General features: G+C 36.9%; 1 pseudogene; it reads left to right on the top strand.

Annotated features, from left to right (window-relative positions):
- The first annotated feature begins 12,721 nt into the window (after nt 1-12,721).
- On the top strand, nt 12,722-13,635 carry LOC145521469 (abl interactor 1-like; annotated as a pseudogene).
- Nucleotides 13,636-21,170: the final 7,535 nt, after the last annotated feature.

Here is a 21,170-nt window from a genome sequence, read left to right on the forward strand (position 1 = left end):
CAAAAGTTTGTTTTTACATCTGTATCTCTTTTGCTGTCTCACATGTGGGGTCATCATTATCATCGTTCTAAATTCCATATATATATACATTAATATACTGTATTGGTGTTTTTCTTTCTGAATTACCTCACGCTGTATATAGGCTCCATTTTCATTCACCTCAGTAGAACTGATTCAAATGTGTCCTTTTTAATAGCTGAGTAATATTCCATTGTGTATATGTACCACAACTTTCTTATCCATTCGTCTGCTGATGGACATCTAGGTTGCTTCCATGTCCTGGCTATTGTAAACAGTCATTTTTGTTCCTATTATCTTTCATTCCTAACATTTCTTAGATTGTGTTCTCTCCTATAAAACTGGACTTACTTAATTCAGAATGTCAACATAATAGCTCCCCCACAATCACAAAATAGTATTCAGGTATCAAAACAGCATTAACTGAATAAATTGTTTCAAACACAACTAAAAATGAAAAACAAAAATCTCCACATATGATTTGTGTCGTTTACTATTCATTAACAGGAGATGTTGCAAAAGTCCACAGCATTTCACACCCATATCCTCTACAAGGCAAGGTAAGAAGCTATTTAATATACCACCAGACTGGAACTATTTAAAGACACATTCAGTAATGTGTTAAATATGTATGTCTTAGACAGATTTGCATTTCCGTGTTTCATTTTATTTTAATAGGATGAGGTTATAAATAGGAAAAAGAATGCACTAGAACCAACTGAGTTTGTGTCATAATCTTTATCTTCTTCTTACTATTTTCCTCACCTATCACATCTTCCACCTACATTTTTTCCTTGTATTTTTCAGCCTTGACAATGTCTTTTAATTCCATATGAGATTTTCTTCTAGTCCATTATGCAGTAAAATCGTTATCATGTTTTCCCTTCATTTTATTAGCCTCATTTTACAATAAGGCTACTTGTCATCTACAGTCACATTTTTATGTTTCCCAGTCTTTGAAACATAGTCATTGGTGGGACTCTGATGTTTTCCTTTGACTCAGAGGAGATGCTAAGGACAAACCAAGAAACTGACTGGAGAATGCTTATTGGGTGTATCAGGTTTCATGTAATTTCCTTTTGTTTCCTTTTTGAACTATAGATTCCTCTTTTTGTGACAATCCTTAGTCACTTTTAAATATTCAGGTAACTTTTTTTTTTTTTTAAGCAGATCTGGTCTTTCAGAATGTATATTATGACCTTTGCCTTTGGATACTTAGTGTCTCTTTGGCCATTTTCTATCTGTCTGTCTGTGTGTCTCTCTATCTATCTGTTGTTGTTGTTTTTCCACTACCATCTGACTTACTTCTCCTGGCACTGTTTCTATGGAACTTAACTTATTATTTAGAATATGTTTTGAATAAGTGTTTTAGGAAAAAATCATAGTTGACATTCCTTTGAGCCCTGCATGTCTGGGAATGGCTTTCAGTTTTCTTGGTAAGTAAAAGACAAGCTAGATAATTAAAGAAATTGCAGGTCCATTTCATTTACTATAAAATTGTATAATTGTTATTTATCTGCTGGGATTCAATACTTTAGATAATAATTCCATAAATGGTGTAATTCTATTCCTTTTAGTAAATAACCTTAATTATTAATTTTTTACTTTAGGGTGCATAGGGTTCTCTATTTTCAAAATATAAATATATGATGTTTAAAAAACAAAACAAACTAAAAGGAAAAAGAAAAGAAAATTCTACCACATGTCAACTTATCTTCTATAAAAATATCAAGTCAATATGATATCTGGATTTCACAAAGAAGCTTTTCTTCAGCTAAGACAGTGTTTTATTACTACAATTTCCAATCTGCTTCCTATTTATTCTCTATCTTTACACTTTTTAACCAAGTGTGGAACCTACATTATCAAAACTTTATAACTTACTCTTCTTAAATTAATCTGCCTCTTTGTCCTTTGTTTAAAATTTCTCATATTTACTTCATTGTTATTTTATACATTTTCTATAGTACACTCCTTTTCTATAATATTTTTGAAGTTAATAACTAAGTTATTGTTTTTGTTTTCTTACATTCTTAATTCTTTAGGATCATAAAGAGAAAGGGGAAGAAAGGTATAGATACAGGTATAGGCATAGAAAGAGAATGATGTGATACAGATCTATCACTTTCTCTTGATTTCATGTAGAGGTGTTCACTGAAATTTTATGTTTTTTGGAAAATAATATAAAGATTGACATTTCTTTCCTATATTAAATTGTTCTCAATAATCTAGTCCTACTTTTCCTCTTGCCTAAGCTTAATTTATCACTTTTACAGTTTAATTCTACATGTGAATCATTTTCACATGTTCTTATATTGGGGTTTCCTACTAATACATTCTTTCTTGAGAAGAAAAACTGGTCTTTTTCTGGTGTATTCTCCAAAACTTTTGCAAGATTTTCTCAGGAGAATTTGCTCTTAATCAGGATACAATTAGAGTTCTCCTCTAAGATCTTAATCTGCAAAGATGGGTGGTGAAATTTTATAATTTTATATTAGTTCAGTTATTGTGCCATAAGGTAGGTGGGAGGAAGCTAAGGTTGTGTTCAGCAGCTAACTGACTCTTCATTTAAATTCTTTTTACTTGTTGACAATGCCCAGGTCTAACAAATTATCAGAGCTTTTGTGGATTTCTTTTTTTTTTTTGGACCTTAGAAACTCTGCTTCATTGTGGTTGAAATCTTTCCTAGCATTTATTAGTAATAAATCATTTAAAAATGATAGATATATATAAAAAAAAGCCATGTCTTATGAATATCTGTGTCCCGCCACTGAAGACTTTTAAATTGTTGTAATGAAGCCTTCCTCGCGGTACCATATGAAGTTGCTCATCGGTTAAGTTTTCTGCGACCCTTCTAGTACTTACAGATATATGTGTTGTATAATTATGTACATGAGAAAGTGGGACTGTTTGTTGCTCAGTCGTGCCCCACTCTTTGCAACCCCATGGACGATAGACTGCCAGGCTCTTCTGTCCTTGGAATTCTCTAGGTAAAAATACTGGAGTGAGTTGCCATTCCCTTCTCCAGGGGATCTTCCTGACTCAGGGATTGAATACAGATCTCCTGCATTGCAGGCAGATCCTTTACCATATGAGCCACTAGGGAAGCCCACATGTACACACAGGGAGAGGCAAGTTTTACTAGGACTCTAAGAGTGTCACTTATTTTTAGCAACATCATACTGGTACCACTGGAAAAAAACAATGAGTTGAAAAATTGCTTTCAGTCCTTTGTTCTTTGCACTATATATAGCACAAATGATTAAAAAATATTGAATTATAAGATTAAGAAAACTTATTTGAGCCCCTCAGGGAAAAAAAATAAGCTGATTAAAATTGTCTTTCATTTTTGAAGGCATGTGAAATACATTTGTAAGTACTTAGAAATATAAAGATTTATATGCTTCTTGGGGAAGAAAGAACCCAACCTAAAAAATGTAATAACATGTTCTCCAGGATAAAAGATAGGAAAGCTTGAAAACTAAGGAATCAAGGATGAGCAGAGCTGCTATTTCTTCGGGAACAGAATATCAGTAAGCTTTTTGAATTATAAAGTAAATCTTTTACAGCCTAACTCTTCACTCTTCTCCTAGTAAAGAATGCAATTAGGTGGATATAATATAATTAAACAGAGATGAAGGGTTTGAGTAAGCAATAAATATGTAGAAATCATTGGTGTATAATTAGAATTTCCAAATGAATGTGTAGCTGAGATTGACTTGGGAGAGAAGAAAGACTGCAAAGAGAAAAGAACTCAGGGCTGAGCCTTAAGAATTGCCAACATTAAGTATAGAAAGTCAAGCAGGTAAGTTAGCAGAGCAGCCTGAGAAGATCTGGTTAGAAAGAAGGAAAATAGTAAGAGCTGGGCTTCCTTCAGAAGCTGAGGCAGACCAGTGTTTCAGGGAGAGCCTGACCCAACTACTAAAGAAAGAAAGTGAAAGTGAACGTCCCTCAGTCCTCTCTGACTGACACTTGATGACTCCATGGATTGTAATCCAGGGAACTCTCCAGGCCAGAATACTGGAGTGGGTAGCCTTTCTCCTCTCCAGGGGGTCTTCCCAACCCAGGGATCGAACCCAGGTCTACCACATTGCAGGTGGATTCTTTACCAGCTGAACCACAAGGGAAGCCCATGAAAACTGGAGTGAGTAGCCTTTCCCTTCTCCATGGGGGCTCCCCGACCCAGGAATTGAACCAGGGTTTTCTGCATTGCAGGCAGATTCTTTACCAACTGAACTATGAGGGAAGCCTACTATTAAAGGCTGCTGATAATTAACAAAGGAGGATGTGTTCGCTAGGCAGTGGTAAAAGCCACTGAAAGTAAATGCAAAATTATACAGAGAAATATCCGGTTACCTTTGGCAACATGAAACTTTGGTGGGTTTTGTGAATGAAGTTCTGGTGATCTGTTGGGGAGGTAAAAATAAACCACCATGGGTAGAGGAAGAATGAGGGAAAGATAATGGTGTAAGTACAAGACTTCCAGAAATTTGGGTATGAGGAGACCCAAGATAAGCTGGGAACTGGAGGGGAGAGGTGATTAAAAGAGGACCTTTTTTAAAGATACTAGGAAGATGCAAGTACTTAATATGTGTAACAGCGGCCTCAAAAACAGAGGGATAACAATTTTAGACTATTAGAAACACAGGTTATGTAAGTATGAAATTGAATTCGATTAAGAAGAAAATATATAAGAAAGAATAATGCTATAGTGAGGGCTTCCTTGGTAGTTTAACAGTAAAGAATCTGCCAGCAATGTGGAAGACGCAGGTTCAATCCCTGGGTAGGGAAGATCTCCTGGAGGAGCAAATGGCAACCAACTCCAGTATTCTTGCCGGGAAACTCCCTTGGACAGAGGAGCCTGGCAGACTGCAGTCCATAGGGTTGCAAAGAGTGGGACATGACTGAGCATGCACGGCAGCATATAATTTATATTTCAAATGTGTCATTAATAGCACTGTGTGTGTATGTGTGTGTGTGTGTGTGTGTGTGTGTGTGTGTGTTTGTGCTGTCCTCAGTCCTGTCTAACTCTTTGCGACACTATGGACTGTGGCCTGCCAGGCTCCTCTGTCCATGGGATTTCCCAGACAAGAATACTGGAATGGGTTGCCATTTCCTCTACTAGGGGATCTTCCTGACCCAGGGATCGAACCCACATCTCCTGCATCTCCTGCATTGGCAGGCAGATTCTTTACCACTGAGCCACCTGGGAAGCATATGCTGCTGTATACATGTATATATCTACATATATATATATGAAAAATGTGAATTAAATTAAGAATACTTATTTTTATTGGTATTTTCAAATTTTTTACTGTGTGCATTTCTGATTTTATAAGTTAGTAATATATAAATATGTATATATATATATAACAGTTTGTGTTTATATATATATATACACATAGAAGCATAGCTAGATAAAATTTATAAATAAAAACACTTGAAAGAAATATGTCAAATATAGTTTTGTTGGTAAGTGGAACTGTGGATTTTGTTTTTTTTTTACTTTTGTCTTTTAGAGATTTTTTACAATAAATGTATACTACTTTTATACTAAAAAATACATTACTCTTAAGACCGGTTAAGTATAGCATTTAAATTTGCGTTTTATTGCTTTATTCTTTTCCTTTACATTATGTGGTGTGTGAAGCCATTGTTTAGAGATTTGCTATGGCCTGTCAGTGTAAGAACATTGTGGACACATTTGTGAAGTCTTACCATGGAAGAAGCTAAACATACTTATGTGACATTTCATTAGTTGCTTGTGACTGAGATTCTCTTTCAATTCAAGCTATTGAAAGCTAATATTAGGAAAAAACTTAGAAAACTTTTGGACATATCAGTAAAATTGAAAGAAGAAATAAACAAGTTTCAAAATATTAGGACCTCTGTAAATAATATCAGGACCCAGAGAACAGACAAATTTGACACATCAAAAATAAATTTACATTAAAAAAGACACAGGTGCTCCGTGGGAAAGTTTAAGGATTCTAAATCTAATTTTTAAAAAAGGTATAATATACATTTATGTAAGTCAAAGGTAATATAATGCGTTAAACTGATCAATATTTGGCAACATAGTAATATTTATCAAGAGGAATACTTAAAACCCTCTAAAACACCTAATTGTGGCCAAAACAATATTTTCAAGGCTGAATAACCCACTAATTCAACATTTAGTAATGTATTTTAAGGAAATAATAAAAAATTCTTATGAAAATTTGTGCACACACACGTATGACATCATTGATTATAATAATAAACTTTGGAATACTCTTAATTTACAGAATTAGTAAATAAAATTATGCTATATAATCATGAAATAATGTTGGGAGAATTAAGCCATGTTTTCAAATAATTTTATTTCCATGGGAAAATATTCACTATAACATAATGTTAAAATGAAAAAAGAGATCCCTAAACTATATATTCAAATACTTTTAATTTTGTCAGTGTATATAAATATGTGGCATTTGATGACATCTTATATCTAGAAAAGATTTATTTCTACATGGCTGAGCAAGAGTAACCAGGGTCCTCTTTTTGTATAATTAATAGCTGCAAACATTTTATTGAGTTAGAAATACAAAAACTCAAAATCTCTTGAGAATATTGGATTAAGATAGGGAAAATTAGGCTTAACATGACCTGGTATAGCATTTGACACCAAACAGCTATGGTGGTAGCTTTTTAAATGTTGGTTTAGGTGAACTACAAATGCATTTACCAGAGTTCCCTTCCTTAAGTTGAATCTGGATGAAGGTTGGGAAATTTGCTGCATCAATTCCACTTTGTTAATCATGGGCATATTTCCCAACCATCAATTCCACTTTGTAAATCATGGGTATATTTCCCAACCATCAATTCCACTTTGTAAATCATGGGTAGTCTTTGCTCTCACACAGGTCAGTGTAAGGTTACACAACCCTCAGCTGGACCCGCTGTTCCTACAGCTCCTGAGGTTCTCTCCTTCAGTTTTATAAAATGCTGAGCTAGTTTCCTGTACATTTCCATGATGTAGCACACCAGCTTTTCTGCTGGCCACTTGCATTATATGAATTGAAGATCTGGAGACAAATAGAGACCAGTGTATGTTCCAGAGAAAGACAGATTCAGGTTTTAAGTTTATATTCATGGGTTCACTCATCCTCATGGGTCACTTATTCTCATGGGTTCTAGCTTGTTTCTTTCACACCATGTCCATATCTTCTTCCCAGCTGCCAGCCCTGCTGACCTGTGACCAGACTCAGATGCAACAGATTGATTGACACCAACTGCCTAAATGAACTCCCACAGGTCAGGAAAGGTCTGATCCAACCCTCCAATCTAATGGATCTCAGTAGTACTGCATCTTTGGGTGAATCCTAAAAAAATACAGCTAAATGTGTTAGCCCTGCTTGATCTTCCCATTTGTCAATGTTAATACTTACCATGCTCAATATACTAATCAGTTATCACAAATGTCATAATGTACATATGCTCATTTAGCAAGAGAAAATTGTAACTGCACTATGGTATTGTCAGTGAAGGAGGACTTGGTGTAAAAAGGCCACTGTTATACAAAGAGTATAAAAATCACATTTCTGAAAAGTAATGTGAAAGGATACCATTGCCTCCCCCTACTAGACTTTTCTGTCACCTTCTCACAAACATCTATGTTCTTGGGGAGAGTTTTCTTCCTTTTCTGACATACTTTAAGAATTAGAAACACTTACCCACAGTGGGCTGAAAAAGTGGTTCTGACATCAATTCTATTCTTTCCCCTCTTTGCTTGGGAAACTATTCCTGGGAATCATTGATGTTCTGTTTGAAGCCTGACCTAGATATATTCATCTTAACTTCTAATTTTATCACTTCTTGAGGAGTAGGAAGTCTGTTGTTATGACTTTGGATTTTATTCAAGCAAACACTGTCCTGGAGGGAAATATTCTCAGACGTGTTTCCTTCTGATGTCCATGAGTTTCCTGAAAAAATCTGAATTGCAAGAGGGCAATAGCTGACAATTGTTTTTCTCACTACACATTTATCTTCATTCTTCTCTCAGTTTGGACAACTCTTTGAATCTCTGGAGGTGTGAGGAAAGAAGAAAAGGAGATCTTTGTATATATGATATATTTCTTTTCTGGAGATATGATTAACTTGTCTCAAGGACAACATTTTTTAGATAAATTGCTTTAGTTTAGACATGGGTCCATAAATAGAATTAGAAAGGTCTTGAAGATATAACCAAATTGAATGTTCTGAATCAGGAAATCAGTAACAACCATCCCCCTATTGGAAGACACAAATCTATTTATTTTTAAAAATTTGAAACAAGAGAAACATGCATATAAAAATCATGGTTGATCATCCATTTCTATAGGATTCTGAAATATCAAAGTGTCGGCTTTTAGAAGAGCTGAACTATGGCAGAGTTTGCTTTGCTGTTCACAAAAACAGAGAGCCTTGTACCTTCTTTGCTTTGTTCCAAATTTTATTGACAGACCTCATTACAGGGCTACCTCAATCTAATTGAGAACATTTAAATAGTAATAAATATTTAGGATATTACATTCCGTGTAAAGTCAGACAAATCTGTTATTGTCTAGATCCATGTGGGAAATATCTTGTTAAGATACAGATGGTTTAGCCCTGAAAAATCATGTAACCATTTCTTTTCTTTTCAGTTGACTTGCACAGTCTCAGTTTTTCAGTCTCAAATCTCTGTTTCCCGCCAGGGACTGAACCTGGGCCATGGCAATGAAAGCCCAGAGTCCTAACCATGAGACCACCAGGGAAGTCTCAATTTTTATCCTTCTTTTCTCTTTTTCTGGACAAGAGAGACTCCAATAGCAAAAATAGCAAATCATTTAGGTATAAAATATGCTTCAGTTACAATAATCCGGTAGATTTAATCATGAAAACATTAGGCCTATAATTAAAGGACAAAGGTCACTTTATCATAAAATATTGCAAAGATTTAACCACTACTCAGAATAGACACCATGCACACTGACTCTGAATGCTGAGCTATTGCTCCAAGGGTGCAGTATAGGATTACAAAATTCCTGCAAACCTCTGGTCACATATTTTTTCAACTGAAACATCTTTTGTGTTAGATAGGTTCAGTTGCCAAATCCTTGTTTAAAAAAAAAATGTTTTTCTCTTTCACATAACTCTCTTCCTGTGTAACACAGCACGCATGTGTGCTCAGTCATGTCCTACTCTTTGTAACACCATGGACTGTAGCCCACCAGGCTCCTCTGTCCATGGGATTTCCCAGTTAAGAATATTGGAGGTGTTGCCATTTCCTTCTCCAGGGGATCTTCTCAATTCAGGGATTAAACCTGAGTCTCCTGCATTGGCAGGGGGATTCTTTACCACTAAGGCACCAGGGAAACCCACATTTGCCACTAAGACTTTTTAATTTCATGTTTTGAGGTTTTCATTATTCCTGTACATTTTGTGTGCTGCTGCTGCTGCTAAATCGCTTCAGTCGTGTCCGACTCTGTGCGACCCCATAGACTGCAGCCCACCAGGCTCCCCCGTCCCTGGGATTCTCCAGGCAAGAACACTGGAGTGGGTTGCCATTTCCTTCTCCAGTGCATGAAAGTGAAAAGTGAAAGTGAAGTCGCTCAGTCGTGTCCGACTCTTCGCGACCCCATGGTCTGCAGCCTACCAGGCTCCTCCGTCCATGGCATTTTCCAGGCAAGAGTACTGGAGTGGGGTGCCATTGCCTTCTCCACATTTTGTGTAACCCTTGGTAATTGTGACAATTTATTTACACTGGCACCTTGAGAAATTATTAATTCATTCATGCATTTTACAAAGACATTCATGCATAGGCACATTTTTTAAGATAAGGATGGCAACCAAAATGGAGAAGTAAGGAATTTTAGGGCTGCTAATGAGCTGGGGAAATTGTCAAAATCAACTTTTACAGAACTCTGGAATCTAGTCAAATACTTGCAACTACCAAAGAAAAGCTTATTGAAGAAATAGACTTCTGTTTTACAGAAAGAAACACTGTGGCATTTTAAATTGCCCCGTAACTGTCATGGCCATTAGGAATGCAGCCCACATTTTATTGCTGAGGAACTTTGTAGAATGTTACATGGTTTCTGATAAGAAGTCCATCATAATTGTTATTCTTATTGGTGCTCTCTAGGTAATTTAATTACTGGCTCTTTTAACCATTTTTCTTCCTCTTTGGTTTTCTGCTGGTTGATTATGATATACCTAGATGCAGGTTTTGGATTTGGTATGTCATTAAATTTGGAAAATTTTTTATAATTATTCAAATATTCTATATATATAAAGTGTGTATGTATTTGTTTTTCTTTCTTTTTTGCTATTATTCTAATAGTGTGAATACTGTATCTTTTGAAAATTTCCTATAGTTTCTGGATCTTAGGTCTTTTTCATTCTTTTTCTCTTTGCATTTCACTTTGGGATATTTTTATTAACAAATCTTTAAACTCAGTGATTATTTCTTTAGCCATGGTGAATCTAATGAACTATATAAAAGCATTTTTCATTATTTTTATAGTGTTTTGGATTTGTAGCAGTTAATTTTTATCCTTTCTTAGAATTTCCACCTTTCCTTACGGTTCTCATCTGTTTTTCACGTTATCTTTTTTTCCCACTAGACCCCTTAACATATTAATCATAATTATTTGAAGTTTTCTCTCTAATTTCAACATCTGTGTAGTATCTGATAAAGGTGTGACTATGATTTTTGTTGAATTTTTATGTGCCTTATATATATATATATGTATATTTTATGTGCCATATATATATATATATATGTCAAAAATCAGACGTATTACATAGTGTGAATTGAGGTAAGTAATGTTCAAATGTGAAGATTTATGATAATCTGGCTAGGAGTTGGGCTTTGCTTAATGCTCACTATAGCTGTAGGTTTCAGAGACTGAAATTCGTGTAGGGTCCCTTTTATTTTCCCCCTCTTGACTTTGGGCTTTCCTGTGTACTCTTCCTCAGGGAGAGGCTGAATCTTGTAGCATTTTCACCTATAGTTCACTTTTACGATACTAGAACTGTGTTGGTCGTCTGGTAATAAGTGAGGGAGAGTGCACATTGCGGAATATTTCAATTAAGTCTCCGTATTTCATTGGGTTTGTATTTCTGGCATATGCCTTTCATGAATGATTTTTCTTGGATAGCATTTCCACACTGTAGGTGAGACAGGAAGGCTCAATGGCGCTGGACAGGCTCCAGGATAAGGCTCTAGGAGATCCGCTCCTCCTGCAGAGGAGAGCTTTCTATGGAGAAGGCTCTGGATGAGATTTAAAAGATTTACTCTCCCCTTTACTCTTCCACACCACATAGGATAGTTAATGCAGTCTTCACTTTGACAGCCTAGTAGATTTCCTGGATATATAACCTATAAAAGTGTGCCTAGCCCCTCCCATAGCTATCCCTGATGGTGGGTCACCAGGAGTATCTCACTCTCAAGCTAGTCTTACAGTTTGCAGTTCCAGTGGTTACTGTTTCGGGTAAGAGCTTAGTTATGATACTTTGGATTCTCCTTTCTCACTCAGTTTTGGGATGGTGGTTTGTCCTGCACATATGATTTTTCTGATAGGTACAAGAACTCATTGAGGTTCTTTTTGCTTCAATTTTTCTTCTTGTAAGGATGAGAGTGATGACTTTTAAGCTCTTTACATATTGGAATTGACACTAAAATTTTCATTTTAATTAAAAGTGTGTTTTTTAATTTCCAAATATTTTGAGGTATCTCAAATATTTGGAAAAAAAAGTATCTTCCAGATACTTCTTTATACTGATTACTAGTTCTTTGAGATCATAATTTGTATTATTTCTTTGGTTTTAAATGTATTAATATGTGTTTTTTGGCTGAGGATGTTGTCTATTTGGGGTAATATTCTATTCAAGCTTAAAAATGTTTATTTTGCTTTTATTGGGTTGTGTATTCCATAGGTGTCAATTGGATCAAGTTAGCTATAAATGCTTGTACTTTTGATACCAAGATTCTAAACTATTTCCCCTTTCAATGAAAATATTGTATAGTGGTTTTATATTGTCCTTTCCTTCCACTTTTGTTACTTGAATAGAAAATTCAGAAGTGTCTGGAAGGGTGACTGCAGGGCCTAGAATTGAAAGATTTGCCCTCTGCCCTCTTCAAAATGCCCAGAACTTTCTTGCTGAATTAAGCCAGTCACAACTGAATTTCCTACTTGTATTTTTTTTTTTTTTTTTTTAGTTTCTGGTCTTCAGTTTTTACTAAAAATTTTTAAACTTATTCTCAAACTATAAATTAACCCTATCAAAGTTTATCAATTTTAAACTCATTTGACTATTACAGAGAAGAGCTTTCATGTCCTCCTTTTACTTCCTTGAGAATCCCATGGACAGAGGAGCCTGGCAGGCTACAGTCAATGGGGTCACAGAGAGTTGGACAGGACTTAGGGACTAAATAACAGAAACAACAGCTATTAAAAGTTGAGACCAACAGTATTTCTTTAAAAAGTTGATCTATCCTGGAGGCGCCTGCGCAAAGTGGATGAAGGAAGGTGGAGAGAGTGAGGGGGAAGAGGAAAAGGTGAGGTCCCACAATACCCAGTCGGAGGGTGGACAGGCGGTTTATATCCAGTTTGTGACATGATGGTAGCCTCCATGGACCTTGCTGCTGCCTCTGTCTCTGTTTAGCAGGAGAGGAAGCATTGCAGAGGGGTGGAAAATGACAGAGCTGCAGATGTTACTAGAGGAGGAAATCCCCTTTGGCTAGAGGGCCCTGAAAGAAGGTTACCAGAACCTGACCCAGGTGGCAGACTACTATGAAAACAACTGCATACAGCTACTAGACAAGAGAAAAGCTTTAGAAGAGACCAAAGCCTACACAATCCTATCCCTAGCTAGTCTTGCTTATCAAATAAATGCATTAGTTAACAATGCTCCAATTGCTAGATATCCAAGCCTCTCAGCTCTAGATAATGGAGTTTTCCATCAGACTGGACATCTGTAAAGAGAAAGTGGATCAAAGAGAGATTGATATTTTGACCACAAGTAAGAATACAAGAACTTACAAAATAATAGCTCATGCAAATATGCAGTACCCTGTAAGGTATATTCGGAAACCTACTGACCATACAGTTCGGAATAACATGGGCCATGGTGTCGAGCATGGAAATAACCAGCTTGCAAGAACTGGCACACTGTCAAGAACAAATCCTACTACTCAGAAATCACCGTACCCTTCCATGTCAGGCTGGGGAACGCTGGGATGAAATATTCCTTACAAAACTCTGGAACCCGTTCAGTTTCCAACAGTTCCTAATGACTACAAGACAAGTCCTGCTAGCCTTGGAAGTCATCATAATCTGGCAGAAGAGTTTCTTTATAAGTCAGAGAGTAGGGACACACAGTGGCAGCAACAGTATTGGCATTCCCATTGCCATGCCTACACCCTCACCACCTACTATTGGACCAGTTACTGATAGCACAACTCCACCACTGATACCTCCACTGGATGACATCCCCATGTTTGATGACTATACCACCACTGAATTATGAAGTTGAGAAGGCTGCTGTAGTTCATATAATGACCCATATGCAGTTGGGGATCCTGCTTGGGTGCCCAAGAATTATATTTAGAAATGTAAGGTACAGGCATTGTTGAATTGCTGTAAAGGGGAAGAACTCATTATAGTATTTTAGAGCTGTAAAGAACACCTGGTCCAGTGTTTCTCCACCTTTTAAATAACCTTGCAAGCCAAGATGATTTACTTCCCATATATTGCTAACATGAAGCAAGCATTCTTTATTTTTTAATTGGAGTATAGTCGATTGACAATGTTATGCTAGTTTATGGTATACACAAAAGTAATTCAGTTAATGTGTGTGCATGCTCAGTCACCTCTGACTCTTTGTGACCCCATGGACTGTAATCCACCAGACTCCTCTGTCCATGGGATTTCCTAGGCAAGAATACTGGAGTGGGTTGCCATTTCCTTCTCCATGAAATCTTCCCTACTCAGGGATCAAACCCACATCTCCTGCATTGGCAGGCAGATTTGCTATCAAAGAGCCACCAGGGAAGCCTCATGCCATACAGTAGATCCTTGCTACTTATCTATTTTATATATAGTAGTTTGTGTCTGCTAATCCCAAAGTGATGTCACTCAGTCGTGTTCGACTCTTTGCGACCCCTTGGATTGTAGCCTACCACGTTCCTCCGTCCCTGGGATTCTCCGGGCAAGAGTACTGGAGTGGGTTGCCATTTCCTTCTCCAGAGGATCTTCTCGACCCAGGGATTGAACCCGGGTCTTCTGCATTGTAGGCAGACGCTTTACCGTCTGAGCTACCAGGGAAGTCTAATCCCAAAGTCCTAGTTTATTCCCACCCTACTCTCTTCCCCTTTGGTAAGCATGGGTTTGTTTTCTATGTTTGTGGGTCCCTTTCTGTTTTGTAGGTGGGTTCATTTGTATCCATTTTTAGATTCCATACTGTCAGGGGATGTTTAACTTTAAGGAATCCAACATGTTGCATTTTCCTTCCTTTGTGTGCCATTTCTCAAGGATTCTCTGTTCCTTATCAGTTTCCATTCCAGGAACTAGTAGAGCTGCATGCAGTTCTCAGGACTGAGATCACGGCAAAGGGTTTCTGCTTGTATTCCTTTCAGTGACTCTTTTCAGAGTCAGCGACCTTGTGTGTATTAGACTATCCATATTGTGGCTATTGATAAAATTTCATCCTGTGTAATAGCTGAGTAATCATCTTACTAAAGATATATAAGCCTGCATTTCTGCTAATAAAATAACTTTGCTCCATCAGAGCTTGGGTCCCCGTGTCTTTCTTTCTTTCTCTTTCTCTCTCTCTCTCTCTCTCCCTCTCCCTCAGGCTAATTCTCTGGAGCATGGAAACCCGCTGAGCTCACTTTCTTGCCCAGGCTTTCAAGACCTCCTGGAGAGGGCACCCTGTGCCTCCGTGAGCAGTGCAAGCCCTGTGTCAAGGGCTTTGTTGGTTCTCTGCGTAAACCAGGGAATATCAGCCTCTTCCTCTCTTTCACTTTCTTATCGTCAACTCCGGACCACCAGGTTCTGGTCCATTAAAGAACCAACACCATACATACATGATATTACATAGTAAAAAATATTTTTATCTATACCAATTTCAAAAGCATAAAAAATTTGTCTATCTCAATTTCAAATGTATCTGAACAAGAAGGACAAAAAAAGCTCCTTTGTGATTAAAAACAAAAAAAAAATCACATTTTATAGGATATTTTACTATTAAATTAATATCAGCGTGTATTAAGTTTATCCTATGCATATTAATGTCATCAAATATGTGTATCTAGAAATTTATGGTTATGATCACAAATGCAAATTATAAAAATCATTTTTCACACATTTTAAAGAGATTCATTTATTTTTATTTTTGGCTGCACTGGGTCTTGTTTTCTGTGTGTGGGCTTTCACTGGTTCTGGCAAGTGGGGGCTACTCTTTGTTTAGGTGCACAGGCTTCTTACTATGGTGGTTGCTCTTGTTGCAGAGCCTGGGCTCTAGGGCATGTGGGCTTAGTAGTTGCAGTGGCATGGGAGATCTTCTTGGATCAGGGATCGAACCCATGTCTCCCGCATTGGCAAAGAGTTCTTAACCGCTGGACCCTCAAAGAAGTCCCTAAACATTTTTGAACAAGAGGAGTTTTACTTCATTCCTATGTTATTATAAATGATAGATTGGGTTTACTTCCGTAATTCCTTATAAAACAGAAATTTCCCCTGAGATTATGCATAAAATAGGAGAAATGCATTCTAAAAGCCCTTATGTAGAAAAACTAACATACATTCTACAGTATGTTTTAGGTTTGTTTTCTTAGAACTGTTATGGAAATAATTCTAATGTAGGAGGATTAAGTACAAATAAGAAGTTTTAGAAAATGTGCCTTGATAAATGAAACATAACAGTAGAGATGTATTTATCATCATACAGGTGAAAGGAAAATCTGTTGCAGACTTTCTAGATGCTTCCTGTGCATCTTGCGAGGCAAGATAACTAGTTCTGAAAACTTCACATCAGACCTATTTCCTTTTATGTGTCTATTGACACTTTTCACTACACAAACCTGAACTATCTTGAGTAGAGTATCAGCTACATGTATGGAATTTAAATTGATCTTTGAAAAGATAAAGATGTTTGCCTTTAGAGAAGCATATTTGAAATTTTGCTTTTCTGTGAAAAGCATAGAAACAAATATTTTAACAACTTGTTGAATAATATTAAAATAATTTAAGAAATCAAAATATTACTTTCTTTTTGGATATCATTTGTCAGGTTAGATGTCAAAGACTCAAATATATATCAATGAATTTAGTTTAAAAATGTATGGGTTAAGAAACGTAGAAAGACATATTTTTTAATCACTGTATTTTTTCTAGTTTTGATTTGCAGTAGTCTTTGTGATTTTAAAATGTTTATTCATGGCAGAAATTGTTATATACTTAAAGTGACTCCTTGCTTTCAAATAGAGTAGCTTTAGAAAAAAGGAAAATGTCACTTGCCTCATAAATACTTAACGTGATCCTTCTAGCAAGGAAGGCAAAGTATATATATGGGTGAGGATGCGATAGGTTTCATCATTCAGACTAATTCTAACTGATTATTGGGGTAGGCTTGGGGGCACTTTGCTAAGAATGGTTTTACTTTTGATGACTTGAGGAGTAGCAGTCTGATTTCATAGTCCATTTTTACTGCAGTGAGACTGCTGTCACCAACCCTGTTGTGTAAATGGGCAACTCCCCATATCCCCCTCTTCCTAAACCCTGGCAACCACCATCATTTACTTGCTACTTCTAAGATTTTGAAATTTTAGATACCTTATTTAAATGAATCATATAATATTTGCCTTCTACAACTGGCTTATTTCATTTAACATAACATATTAGTTTCATCCATGTTTTTGTAAATAGAGGTATTTCCTTTTTTAAGACTGAATGGTAATCCATTATATGTATATACCACATTTTCTTTATCCATTCTTCTGTCAGTGGATATTTGGGTTGTTTCTATATTCTTGCTTTAGTGAACAACACCACAGTGAACATAGGAGTGCAACTATCTCTTCAAGATCCTGATTTTATTTCTTTTGGATGTATGCCGAGAAGTAGAATTGCTAAATCATATGGTATATATAATTCTAATTTTTGGAGAAAGCTCCATGTAGTAAATGCATCCTTTTACAGTTCCATCAGCAGTGTACACAGTTTACAAACTCTGTATACCCTTGGTAATAATAATTATTTTTTGATGATAGCTGTCCTAGAGGTGTGAGGTGATGTCTCATTTTGGTGGTTTTGATTTGCAATTTCCTGATGATTAGTGATATTGAGCACCTTTTCATATACCTGGTGGTTATTTGCATGTGTTGTTTGGAGAAATATATATTCAGGTCTTATGCCCAATTTTTAATCAGATTGTTATTATTTTTATTGCTATTGAGTTATAGTAGTTTCTTATATATTTTGGATGTTAACCACTTATCAGATAAGTTGTTTACAAATATTTTCTCTCTCTAGGTTGCCTTTTCACTCTTGTTTCTTCTGTTATACAAAAGTTATTTTTTTTATATAGTCCCTGATGTTTATTTTTGTTTTTGTTGCCTATGCTTTTGGTTTCATATCCAAGGATTTGCTAAGACTAATGCCAGGAATTATTTTCCTTATTTTCTTCTATGATTTTTAGAGTTTCATGCCTTATACTTGAGTGCTTAATATATTTCAAGTTGATTTTTGTATATGGTATAAGATAGGTGTCCAATTTATTCTTTTACATGTAGATATCTGGTTTTTCCAATGCTATTTGTTGAAGAAACTATCCTTTCCCCTTTGTGTATTCTTGGCACTCTTGTTAACAACTGTGCCTGAGCAGTAGGAAGCCAGAGGAAAATGATGGAGGCCCTTAGTGGTCCTGGTGTGCAAATTGGTCATCTGATATGGGTGTTGGAACAAAAGACCAATAGAACCATGTAATAGCTGCTTTCCTCTGAAGTTTCCCTCAGGATAGATTGAGCTCTGGCACACTAACCTCTGTAGTTTTATCCAATAAAGCAAATGATTAGAAGTCTTGGTGCCAGACTTATCTCAACTTATTATTAAAGTTTAAATGAGTTACACGCTTAATCCTCTGATAAAATATCTCTTGTGGGGGTAAAAGAAAGAAGGAGATTAAATAGCCAAAAAAGTTCAACAAATAGAACAAGAAAAAAATCAATCAATCAAGTAATTAATTAAAAGGTGGGGTGAGAAAACACAAATAAAATTTGTATCTATCAAAAAATAAAGTAAACAAATTTAAAACACATGCAGAAATACAAATACAAGATGGTTGCAAATTATAGGAGTGTTACCTGAAAAGATTTGTTAGATTACCTTTGCGTGAGTGCATGTTAAGTTGCTTCAGTTGTCCGACACTTTGCAATCCTATGGACCATAGCTTGTCAGGCTCCTCTGTTCATAGGATTTCCAGGCAAGACTACTGGGTTGAGTTGCCATGCTGTTTTCCAGAGGATCTTCCCAACAGAGGGATCAAGCCCGTGTCTCTTGAGTCTCCTGCATTGGCAGGCAGGTTTTTCACTACTAGTGCCACCTGGGAAACCCAAAGATTACCTTTAGTTAAAAAATTGAGCCACTTGGGGAACCAAAACTTTTTATTGGTTAACAGTATTTTCAAACATTTAATTGAATGTCTTAACCCTTCCCACAGTTCTGAACCTGCTGCCTCCTCTCATGGAAATGTGAAAATTACTTATATTATTGCCTAGAGTACATATTTTATTATGTTTTTAAGATAACTTCCTGGTACTACAAAACACATTCTTAGTAGTAAGTTATCTTTAATAAGTCTTGTACTTTCTAAAAGAAAATTGTTCAAAAATGATAGAATTCAACCATATCAGCAGATTTCTGAACAAATAAACTTATAACAAAACAGAAATAGAGTCACAGACACAGAAAACAAACTTGTGGTTACCAAAGGGGAAAGGGGATGGAGGGATAAATTAGGAATTTGGGATTAACATTAACATGCTGCTATATATCGGAGAAGGCAATGGCACCCCACTCCATTACTCTTGCCTGGAAAATCCTGTGGACGGAGGACCCTGGTGGACTGCAGTCCATGGGGTCTTGAAGAGTCGGACATGACTGAGCGACTTTACTTTCACTTTTCACTTTCAGGCATTGGAGAAGGAAATGGCAACCCACTCCAATGTTCTTGCCTGGAGAATCCCAGGGACGGGGGAGCCTGCTGGGCTACCATCTATGGGGTCGCACAGAGTCGGACATGACTGAGGTGACTTAGTAGCACTACTATACATAAAATAGAAAACCAACAAGAACCTACTGGAAAGGACAGGGAACTATACTTAGTATTTTGTAATAAGCTATAGGGAAAAATAATATGAAAAGAAAATATATACATAACTGCCTCATTTTGATATACACTTGAAACTAGCAAAACACTGTTAATCAACTATGTGTGTATGTGCTCAGTTCAGTTCAGTTCAGTCGCTCAGTTTTGTCTGACTCTTTGGGTCCCCATGAAAAGCAGCACGCCAGTCCTCTCTGTCTATCACCAACACCCAGAGTTTACCCAAAATCATGTCCATCGAGTTGGTGATACCATCCAGCCATCTCATCCTCTGTCGTCCCCTTCTCCTCCTGCCCCCAATCCTTCCCAGCATCAGGGTCTTTTCCAATGAGTCAACTCGTCGCATGAGGTGGCCAAAGTATTGGAGTTTCAGCTTCAACATCAGTCCTTCAAATGAACAACCAGGACTGATCTCCTTTAGGATGGACTGGTTGGATCTCCTTGCAGTCCAAGGGACTCTCAAGAGTCTTCTTCAACACCACACTTCAAAAGCATCAATTCTTCGGCGCTCAGCTTTCTTCATAGTCCAACTCTCACATCCATACATGACTACTGGAAAAACCATAGCCTTGACTAGATGGACCTTTGTTGGCAAAGTAATGTCTCTGCTTTCTAATATTCTATCTAGGTTGGTCATAACTTTCCTTCCAAGAAGTAAGCATCTTTTAATTTCATGGCTGCAATCACCATCTGCAGTGATTTTGGAGCCCCCCAAAATAAAGTCTGTCATTGTTTCCCCATCTATTTCCCATGAAGTGATGGGACCAGATGCCTTGATCTTAGTTTTCTGAATGTTGAGCTTTAAGCCAACTTTTTCATTCTCCTCTTTCACTTTCATCAAGAGGCTTTTTAGTTCTTCTTCACTTTCTGCCATAAGGGTGGTGTCATCTGCATATCTGAGGTTATTGATATTTCTCCCAGCAATCTTGATTCCAGCTTGTGCTTCTTCCAGCCCAGCATTTCTCATGATGTACTCTGCATATAAGTTAAATAAGCAGGGTGACAATATACAGCCTTGACATACTCTTTTTCCTATTTAGAACCAGTCTGTTGTTCCACGTCCAGTTCTAACTGTTGCTTCCTGACCTGCTTTCAGGTTTCTCAAGAGACACGTCAGGTGGTCTGGTATTCCCATCTTTGTCAGAAATTTCCACGGTTGATTGTGATCCACACAGTCAAAGGCTTTGGCATAGTCAATAAAGCAGAAATAGATGTTTTTCTGGAATTCTCTTGCTTTTCTGATGATCCATCGGATGTTGGCAATCTGATCTCTGGTTCCTCTGCCTTTTTTAAAACCAGCTTGAACATCTGGAAGTTTACGGTTCACGTATTGCTGAAGCCTGGCTTGGAGAATTTTGAGCATTACTTTACTAGCGTGTGAGATGAGTACAATTGTGTGGTAGTTTGAGCATTCTTTGGCATTGCCTTTCTTTGGAATTGGGATGAAAACTGACCTTTTGCAGTCCTGTGGCCACTGCTGAGTTTTCCAGATTTGCTGGCATATTGAGGGAAGCACTTTAACAGCATCATCTTTCAGGATTTGAAATAGCTCAACTGGAATTCCATCCCTTCCACTAGCTTTGTTCGTAGTGATGCTTGCTAAGGCCCACTTGACCTCACATTCCAGGATGTCTGGCTCTAGGTTCATGATCACACTATCATGATTATCTGGGTCGTAAAGATCTTTTTTGTACAGTTCTTCTGTGTATTCTTGCCACCTCTTCTTAATATCTTCTGCTTCTCTAGGTCCATACCTTATC

The sequence above is a fragment of the Giraffa tippelskirchi genome, chromosome 1, assembly GCF_054371585.1.
Source record: "Giraffa tippelskirchi isolate mGirTip1 chromosome 1, T2T-mGirTip1v1.2.pri, whole genome shotgun sequence".
Lineage (NCBI taxonomy): Eukaryota > Metazoa > Chordata > Mammalia > Artiodactyla > Giraffidae > Giraffa > Giraffa tippelskirchi.